At 51.2% G+C, this 7,990-nt stretch overlaps 1 pseudogene; it reads left to right on the top strand.

The window, feature by feature from the left end:
• On the top strand, window positions 1-860 carry LOC109200581 (probable Bax inhibitor 1; annotated as a pseudogene).
• The last annotated feature ends 7,130 nt before the right edge of the window (window positions 861-7,990 follow it).

Below are 7,990 nucleotides of genomic sequence, written 5' to 3'. Positions count from 1 at the left end.
ATGAACGCGTTTGAGCACAGCAAGACAGATGCTGTCTTCCAGTTCTCCCACATATCTCACTCCACCCAGGAGCACTTGAAGAAAGTGTACTCAAGCTTGGCAATTTGTATGTGTCTGGCCGCTGTCGGCTCCTACGTCTACATCTATCTGGTCGCACGCCTGGTTACAGTGAGTGCGGCGTCCCCCCTCGCAGTCCTGGGGTTGTTGATCTGTCTTGCGGTGGCTACCCTCACCTCACTGGGGTTGTTTATCTGGTTTGCCGTGACCCCCCATAACCCTGAGACAGAAAGGAAGAGACTTGCTTTCCTTGAAGGATTTGCCTTGCTCACAGGTTTAGCCTTGGACCCATACTGGACGATGTCATCGCTGTCGATCCGAATGTCATCGCGACCGCCTTCGTGGGAACCTCGGTGATTTTCATCTGCTTCACTCTCAGCGCCTTGTACGACACACACAGGGGCCACCTGTTCCTCCGTGGCACACTCATGTCCGGCTGTTCTATTCTGTTCCTGGTGTCTCTGACGAACGTGTTCTTCGGATCTACGCTTCTGTTTGAGGCGAACACCTACCTGGGACTGCTCGTCATGTGCGGCTTTGTCCTGTTGACACTCAGCTCATTATCGAGAAAGCAGAGAACGGGGACGAGGACTACATCTGGCACTGTGTGACCTTGTTTGATGATTTCATCAGCATTTTTAGGAGACTGATGATCATCCTTTACACGAAGGAGAAGGCCAAGAAGACGAAGACGGTCTCTGAACGTATTCTGTGCAAGATAATACCGACCGATGTGTGAAATGAGTGCACGTGTGCTGTTACATTGCCTGAAAAAACACAAATGCTGTATGGTTTTGTTCATGATTGTTTTATTGTCGCCAATAAACAAAGACTACAACATTTCGTGTGAGTTGTTTGTACGCTTGGAGAATGAGAATATACTAGAGAGCAGGTTAATGCAGAGCGCCACGTCTCGCTTTAGCCGGCCTTCTGAGGACTTTGCGATTCCTCAGCTGCAATACGTTGATGTCGTCGGGCTCAGCGATGGCTGCCTTGTCATCAGTGTCGGTGCTCTGGGAGGCAGCTTGGTTCAGCCGCAATACGTTGGTGGTGTCGTCGGGCTCGGCGATGGCTCGGTTGGCTGCGGTGTCCGTGCTCTGGGAGGCAGTTTGCTCCTCAGCATTGTCGGCAGCATCGGAGGCCATCAGCTCTGCGCCCAGAGCGTATAGGCAGATATAGCCCGTTACCTCCATCATGATATTCCAGACTGGGTCGATGTCCACAACGCCTTGTCTCAAGATGCGAGCGGTCTCGCTGGGACACTTAGCAGTAGGCTCTACCTCGACTCTCACCGTGAAGTCGTGGTCCATTTCGAGGGTGAACCACATTTCGTAATCGTCCTCAGCCAATCCCACATTGTCGTGGCCTGCGCATTTGGGATCGCCCGAAGCCTCGTGTAACTTGTCCACAAACCTTGCTATTGTCCTCGCGGTAGCATACAAATCCTTAGCGTACTCGGCATGCTCAATGGGGTGCTCGTGCACATGACGAAGCATAGCCAGACACCAGCCGTTGTTCCCCGTAGCACTCAGCGAGTGTCTATACAGAGACATGTTAGACATCATGACCTTGAAAGTTACAGTAAACGGCTCGACCGTCTTGGCGAACTCTGCAAACGTGTCCAAGTAGACCTGCCGTTTTGCGTTAGAAGTCGCAGACGAGTGCGCACCGTCCAAGAGCACCAACTGCCCGGTCGGGTTCATCTCGGTGTATTCGTGTTACGCTGCTATCCTCTGAGACTCCTATGTGTGGGTGACGGTGTGACTCGTCCGAATGCCGGTGAGCGTAGAACCAGGGGTCCAGTTTTTATGTATTCTATTTAACCATGGGTGGGGTTTTTGCCGAGACCAGAGAGGAGTAAGTGGTGTAATGTTGTTGTGAAACACACAGTCATAGACACGGTTGGTTGGCGCATAAGGTTGTGTACACAGTTTTATTTCAGCAACCGTCCTAGACTCTACTAAGCAACAAATGTAGAATAAGTAACAATGCTCACTTATGCTTGAACATTACATTCTGTTAAATCTACTAACCCTGATACAGGTCCATGTAAGCCAGAGCAACAACAAACGTCAAACCCACACATAGCCACTGTAGGGCCATTGCTCCCTGTGGCGCAAAGCCAGCCGACCCGCAGCGCAAAGCCAGCCGACCCGCAGCGCAAAGCCAGCCGACCCGCAGCGCAAAGCCAGCCGACCCGGAGCAGGAGCTTGTTAATAGGACAGCAGACTTGCGCTGTGTCTACAGTCATGTCCTTGGCAAATAAGCACATCATAGCCGGTATTGTACGCCCCACGACCCCGGACGCCAAGCGGGCATTACCCCGGGCCGCGTACAGGAAGCGTTTCCATGTAAGCAAATGGAAATGCGTACAGGATCAGCGAACCAAGACGCTGGCGGTGGTGCACGCATTGGTGCCCGACCGGAAGCTATTTGCCTACTGCGAAAAGCTACAAAAAACCTTCCTCTCCTGGCTACCACCGTACAACAAGAACTTGTGTTCAAAGTTATCGCTTCAAGACATTCTGGACTGCGAACTCGATCGCGGGGCCGTTTACTTTATCAACACCGTAGACTTCACCGGCCCCAATCCAAGTGATAGGGATTACGCCGAAAGGTCTTCCACTGAGCCTACATTTGGCTTACAGATCCAAAGCTACAATGCAACTGTGCCCACTGGACGTCCTAACTCGTGGGAGACCACGCGTACACCTCTCATGGATGATTACACCCGACGTGAAATGGGACTACCTCCCCGGCGGCGGTCTTCTGCTACAGTTCCCACCGCAGTACAAAGACCTGAGCCTCGGAGCTACAGGGCGGATGGACCGTCCGTGGTGCAAGCAACAATCGACGCATTTTTCAATGAAGCCCAACCGTCAATGTCCTCTACACCACCTGTGTCAATCGGACGGCCTACCGATCTGTACACGTGTCCCTGTTGTTACGAATGGACACACATTTGTGTGTTTAACTGCGGACACATTGCATGTGAGAATTGCATCCTGAAAAGCGTGTCAGCGTCAGGGGTGCGAAGGTGTTTCTACTGTAAAATCGAGTGGACGTGGTACCGGTTCGTCCGTATGAGTAGCGTGTCACAGGATGTAATCTGTTCGGATTGTGCTAAGGCTAAGATGTACATCAAGCCTTGCGGTCATGCTAGCTGTGAATGTCCTAATCCTTTTTGTTCAGAATGTGCACGCGGAGAAACGGTCAGGTTGTATCTTTCAGTGTAACATGTGTCACGCACAGACATAGTCTCGCGCACCTGTATTCTACTAAGTTTTTAGCGAGAGAATAGGCATGTGTTTGCTCGCGTTGTGATGTTTGTACATGTATGTGTTGACATTGTAATCACCATTTGTCAAATAAATAAAAAAAACACAAAGGGGTTACCACGTATCAGCTTGAATTCTGTGTCATCAGCTATGTATGAGTACGTGTGTGCTGTATAATACCAAAACATTCACAGACTCGGTTTATAGTACGTACAAGACAAACTTTATTTGGGTTTATGTACAGTCTGGAGTAGTAACAACAGATGTGCTCTTTGCGTGACCAACAGTGTATATTATGTTTGGGAGATCACATTGACAAAAGGAAGACATTCACTCAAACACAACCACTGTTCTGACTCCACGGCACCGACCACAAAGCGACGGCACAGGTCAGCAACTCCAAACCTGCAGGTCGGCGGCTCCCGACCCACAGGTCGGCGGCTCCAAACCCACAGGTCGGCAACTCCAAACCCGCAGGTCGGCGGCTCCCGACCCACAGGTCGGCAACTCCAAACCTACAGGTCGGCGGCTCCCGACCCACAGGTCGGCGGCTCCAAACCCGCAGGTCGGCGGCTCCCGACCCGCAGGTCGGCGGCTCCAAACCTGCAGGTCGGCGGCTCCCGACCCACAGGTCGGCGGCTCCAAACCCGCAGGTCGGCAACTCCAAACCCCCAGGTCGGCGAGGAAAGTGCTGCAGGTCGGCCAACCTAACGATTACACCGAAGAGCTGTGTGTAGTGTTCCAATAAATCTAACTGTGTGTATTGTTGCAATAAATCACGCTGTGTAATTGTGGTGTTTTTCAACAAAAAAAAATTTAAATAAACACAACTTTCACTGACGAAGCACCTTGCCTCAAATGTTCTTTATTTTTTTTTTTGTTTTTTACAAGCACAATACACATTTCAACATCAAATAAAAAAAAAACAAGAACACACAGAGGTGTGGTGAGATCCATCGAGCTGTGTGTAGTGTTTGTTGGCAAATCGGTAGGCTTTTGGGCCCAGGCCGGCCAACGTTTGTCGACAAATCGGTAGGCTTTTGGGCCCATGTCGGCCAACGTTTGTCTGCAAATCGGTAGGCTTTTGGGCCCATGTCGGCCAATGTTTGTCGGCAAATCGGTAGGCTTTTCATATCGTACAACATGCATTCACAGGTTTATTTGCACAACGCATGGTGTGGTGGTAGAACTGCAAATAGCTAACTGCACGTACTACAACAGTGTACGATGATCTGTACTGTTTATGCATTAGGGCGAAGCCAAAGTAGTTTGTGCGCACAGACCATATGCACAACAGAACAGAGAGACATGGCCGTAAAGTCGCTTTGTGGTCTACTGAAAACCCCCGGTGTTCATCGCGCGGCGTCGAACAATGGCCGAGTCACGAGGACTCCGCAGGACGACTGGCACGACGACGTGATATGTCCAACCGTGAGTTTCCGCGGTAGTTGTAACAACTTGGCTATGGGAACCATCCATTTCAAGCACGTCGCGTCCCAGATCATGGACGGCGTTTCCTCGGGGCCGAAGGTTGGAGACGTGTGTGTGAGGTTCATGCCGGTCACGCCCGGGGACGGGCAGCACTGTGGTATCGTGGACCTGTACAACAGTAATGTCGCGGAACCCAGCAGCGTGATGGCAAAAAGGTTGATGTGCGGGTACGTCGGTATGGAAGAGCTGTACATTCCTGCTATGCCAATACACTTGCTGGTGTCAGAATGGAACAAATCGTTGAGTCGCTTCCACGAAATGATCAGATGCGACGACGCTTCTCGCTCAGCTCGCTCTCTGGACACCCGCAGAGCTGCGGTGATGCGTAACGTGATGAACATGGCATACAAAAACGTTCCGGTGTCAAGCGAACACCTTTGGTTCGCAATACACTGCATTGTAGCTAGGCCGCATCTAGTGAAAGAGGTGCTACAGCTGGTAGGTTCGATCGGATCCGTCCTCGGCGATATGTGTCACACGGGCGAGGTTCAGGCTACGACCGTGCCCCGCGACAAGGGCGCTCCGTCAGCTATAAAATTGTACCTGGTGGCCAAATCGTCTTCTTCGGGGAAGCGCGTTCTTCTAGAAGACCACGCGGGTGTCACACTCACTCTCGTGTGGGCCGTAGACGAGGACGAGCTCCTTTGCGATTACCTTCGGAATAGCGGACGATGCTACTACGTGCACATCGGGACCGAACACGGCCATACCTTCCGATGCAACGGATCTTGCGTGTGGCGTTACTCAGATCACGCCGGATTCCAGACGATGGTCGCTGTAGCCGATACTGCGGTATCTCGCTACCAGGACTCTGAGTTATCCGGCAACACGGCAGATTCCGCCAGACTCTTAAGGCATGCCTTTTGAGTGTGGTCAACGCGGTATTAATTCACTGGTGATAACACCCCCAAAACGTACATTGCGAGAACAACCATGCTTCCCAGAGGGCATTTGCCCGATCAGGAGTTAGTGCTATCTGTCATACTGAATAAAAACATGACGACGTCGGCCATTCACCCGTTATACCTCCCTCCTGTGGTATGTTGGATAAATACCACGCACGAACAGGTCCGCTTTTGGAAGCTGAAGTTGTACATGGCCTTACGGTTACTTTCAACATGTGTCATTGTTATCACTATAGTGGCTCACGCTCTGCGTTTGTACAGTTGGGAGTTGCTGAGCGGAGTAGCTGCGATATGGTCGCTATCGGTGTGCACAACTCTGATTTGGGGTTTGTACATCGGTGCCACGTGCGCCTCGAGACGAAACGACTACGACCACAGTAAAGGGCGCTTGTATCCTGATTTCGGCGTATCTAAAACATCTTCGTTTGCACTACGCTTTCAATTGATCGTGGCCTACATGTGCACGTGGCTGTATTGGAGGACCTGCCATGAAGGCAAATGTACTCCCGCCGACGCAGCGGAGTCACACCTGTACGTGTGGACGATCGGCGTGTTTGTGTGGATTAACACAGTTGGATTCGTCCGGCTGTTTAGGCACATATAACGGGCGTCACGCACAGAAACGGCAAGAGAGCACCATAATGGGAGTTAAGGTAAAAATGCGAATGTGCGCCATCGGATTATGTAGCGTGCATGCCTTGTGGACATTGGCAACCGCTCCAGCGTTGGACGACTGGTACTACGGATATAGGATACTATTTCTTCTAGCGGAACTGAAAGCCATGTGGTCCTATTGCACCGTGGAACTTAAGATGCTAAGCGAGACGATCAGGCAAGTGCAATACTCTGCCGTAGCGACAACGGGTAACGCAGAGGTTTTAGCACTTTGCAGAGAAGATCGTGCATTGCACACCACTTTCGACGAGCGACATGAGCACAATGCATTAGGCAGACACAAGGAGATACCGATAATAAATCGAGACCAGTACAATCCGGCTCCTGTCGGTTGGGCTATCCTATCGCTGCTCCTACTGCTTTACAATACGGCCCATCTGGTGTTTAATCCAGTGACAGATTCATATGCCCTGTTGTTTGGCGTCCCAGCAATCGCGATGTACGTGGTGCTCATTAGATTCACGCAGATAGTACTAGGACAATGAAAACTGCCCCGATACTGTGTAACCTGAAGCCTGTGCTCGCAAGAACCGCAAAGTCGCTCTTGGATTCCACTACATTAATTCTGCCGGTCCCTGGTGTGAGTGTCGAGCGCTTTCTGTTCGTCCATGCTTACAGATCACCGGGCACCATGGCCAGTGGCATTCAAAAGTACAGTGAGCCGCTGTTGGATTTCATAGCATTAACTCTGCGTGCCCTGGTATTGGCGAATGCTATGCTGTGGTTCGGTAAGTGCTATCTGTACGTACGCGCGTTCAGGGCGACACCAGCATCATGACCGGCGGCACACCGAAAGGCAGATGGCACCTGGCATCGCTTCCCCCTACAACAACTGCAGCACATTCACTGGACTGCGATGCAGGCCCACCGTATTGGACGACAACGACGAAACCGTACCCTGGGACCTAAATCCCTGGTATTCTAAGACCCGAAAGACAAAGTGCGTTTACACCGCAGGGGTTTCGCGACGCAACCGCTGACATCTCGATGGTTACAAGCGTTACATGCAGAGGACACACAAGGCCGTCGAGGGGATTTGCAGAGCAGTAGCAGGAGCAACAACAACAGCAGCAACAGCAGCAGCAGGGAACCCTCGGAGGGTCCCAAGCTCGACAGGTCACTGAGCACAACCGAAGAGAGTACCCCTGTCAACTCGGAGCACCGAGACTCCCCAGTTGAAATTGTGGTGCCAAAGGACAGGTCTATGGAGCACCGCCTGAAACAGAAAGCGAAAAGCCATCGCAAAAGCCAACAAGCTGATCGGTTGTCTCACAGTCACCCTTATCGACTCGACCCAACTTACATCAAGAAGTACTCGCACAGTTCAGTTGACTTGCCACGCTAAGTGGATGGTGTATCTCGCAATGTGAATAAAGTACACTCAACACATGTGGGTTGTTTTCATGTCGTTTATTGTTGAGATCAACATGCACACACATGAACATGCATACATTTATATTGGTAGCACACAAATGCGTTTGTCACGAAAGCCAACGGTTTACATTCAGCTGCGCACAGAACCTCTCCCCGGTATGAATAGGACTAGTTGTGTATCCTTTACAAGCTCTAATAACTTGTCCGCAG

This window comes from Oreochromis niloticus, unplaced genomic scaffold (assembly GCF_001858045.2).
Source record: "Oreochromis niloticus isolate F11D_XX unplaced genomic scaffold, O_niloticus_UMD_NMBU tig00001913_pilon, whole genome shotgun sequence".
In the NCBI taxonomy this organism is placed as follows: domain Eukaryota; kingdom Metazoa; phylum Chordata; class Actinopteri; order Cichliformes; family Cichlidae; genus Oreochromis; species Oreochromis niloticus.
This window is presented reverse-complemented; position numbering and strand designations above follow the sequence as displayed.